This window comes from Lolium perenne, chromosome 5 (assembly GCF_019359855.2).
Source record: "Lolium perenne isolate Kyuss_39 chromosome 5, Kyuss_2.0, whole genome shotgun sequence".
NCBI lineage: Eukaryota > Viridiplantae > Streptophyta > Magnoliopsida > Poales > Poaceae > Lolium > Lolium perenne.
The window spans coordinates 220,262,650-220,264,827 of record NC_067248.2 but is presented as its reverse complement, the minus strand read 5'-3'; the positions used below and the strand labels follow the sequence as shown (position 1 = coordinate 220,264,827).

The following is a 2,178-nucleotide window of genomic DNA, read 5'->3' as shown; positions in this document are numbered from 1 at the left end:
TTTGTTGATCACCTGATCCGCGGCCTTTCAACCCCAATCCACGATTTCCTCCGCGGCCTTCTTTTTGTTTATGGGATTCAACTGCACCAGTTGACTCCCAATTCCATCCTTCACATTTCTATTTTTATCACACTTTGCGAATGCTTCCTCGGAATCACTCCCAATTGGGCTCTGTGGAAGCGCATTTTCTGTCTCCGCCGTAATGGCTCCCACAACGTCACTTATAACATAGGTGGCGTTGTTATCTGTGTTCGGACTGATGTCGATTATTTCGACGTCAAGTTTCCCGATTCTGTCCAAGGATGGCGCAAAAGTGGCTCTACATCCACGAAGAAAGCGCCAATTCTGTGGAGCACAACATAGTTCCTTTCGACGGAAGTGCCAGATTCAGCGTCGCCGTTCCTGGGATGCCGAAGCTTCGAAGAAGAGAAAAAGCGACAGAGGCGCTCATGGCTCGTATCCGTCATCTTCAAAACACTCGAGGCAAAGAGCTATCTCGGTGTTCAAATTATCTTGCCTACTTCCTTAGGATTAGAGTGCAGCCTCTTCGTGCTCGCAAAAATCCCCTTTGGACGTATTCGGTGAAAATGACGCCAACAGAATCTCCAAAGTGATCTTTCTGTAAAGGACTTGGAAAAATTGGTTCGAAGAATTTCTCGATTAGGCAAGAAGGATCCTATTCCCTCCTCTGTCGAGTGGAACCATACAAAGTGCTTCCAATCCTCTTCCCGAGGTATTTTGTCTTCTCGAAGTTTTATCTTGTTTTGAACTGTTCCTCGTATCTTATTTGCAGTGGTATCTCACTTATTCTCTTTTGTCACTATTTCTTTGTAGAATCATCCTACTATGGCTTCCCTTCCTCCTCTTCCTGAGGATGGAGAGGTCGAAGAAAGAGCCGTTGTCGATGATGTCAACCAGGAGACCCCTCTTTTGTGAATGAACCCGCAGATTCTCGAAAATCTGCAGGATCTACTGAGAAGGATGCTGCCTCTGAAGATACAACATCAGCACAATCTCCTCCTCCTGCTGTTTCTCCGAAGAGCAAAAGGAAAAGGAGCAATGCCGAAGATTCCGGACCTCGAAACCCGAAGAAACTGCTCCTGCACCTCGAAAAGCAGCTTATGATCCATACATCGAGAGTATCATCAGCTCGTAGGTTCCTTGCTCTTTTCCTTTTTTATTTGAAGAATTTTATTTTGCCTTGCTTTTTATGCTGCCACTATTTTGTCACAGTGATGATGAAGAAACTCCAACTTTAGATGTGGCTGCTCGAACGAGCACATCACATACTTTAGTAATTTGAAAAACCAGTTGAAGGGGAGGAATCGTCGCCTCCTCAACAAAATGTTGATACATCTACTCCTTCGAGCCCCCGTGCCCCTTCACCAAAAAGGGCACGGGTTGAAAAGATTGTTGATCCTGCCCCTCAGTTGGGCAGTTCGTCGCCCCCGCTCCTAGATGATGTAAGTTTGTCGACATCTATATTTTCTTTATTTTATTTCTTCCCATCTCTTTTTTATGCCGATGTTTCTCTTCGTGTTCACGTTGAACAGCCTATGATCAAGGATCTTCTCCGCATCGGTTCCCAATTTATTGGGTACCGTGAATATGCTAATAGAGCCGAAGGTAACGACTGTCATACTTGTCGTTTTTCCTTAATTTGTCACTCCTGTTGCTTGCCGCGATTTTTTGATCTTTCTTCTCTCTTTTTTCCATATCTCGACAGAGAAATTTGCAGAGGCTAACGAACGCGCCGACGCACTGGCTCAAAAACTTGAGCAAAGTGAGGCGGCTCGCAAGAAAGCCGAACTCGCTAGCAAAGCCAAGGTCGAAGCCGATGAAGCTAAGGCGAAAGCTGCGGTGTCGAGGAACTGCAGAAGAAACTTGAGGATGCGACAATCGCCTTGGATGAGCTCAAAGCTGCACAAGCTTCTCGTGACGAAGGAATCCTCAAGCGTTTGAAGTCGCAAAGTCGACGTACTCGAGTAATATTATCAATCCCTTTTATTTTACTGCACTTCCTGTTTCTTGGTTGTTTGACTGATGTCTTGTCTCGTGTGGCAGCCCAAACAAACCAGGATTTTGATCTGGATAATCCTGTCAACGATCCTCTCCTTGACGCACTTTCTCTTCTGGAGTTTCACGGGCGCGAAATTCGTGAAGGCGTGGCAAATGCTA

The 2,178-nt window shown here is 45.8% G+C and overlaps 1 long non-coding RNA gene across 1 annotated transcript; it reads left to right on the top strand.

The window, feature by feature from the left end:
* Positions 1 to 1,307: 1,307 nt before the first annotated feature.
* LOC127298242 (uncharacterized) lies at positions 1,308 to 1,815 on the top strand. The gene is made up of 3 exons (XR_007849677.2): positions 1,308 to 1,463; positions 1,554 to 1,626; positions 1,727 to 1,815. It is a non-coding gene; the product is annotated as an uncharacterized lncRNA (long non-coding RNA).
* The last annotated feature ends 363 nt before the right edge of the window (positions 1,816 to 2,178 follow it).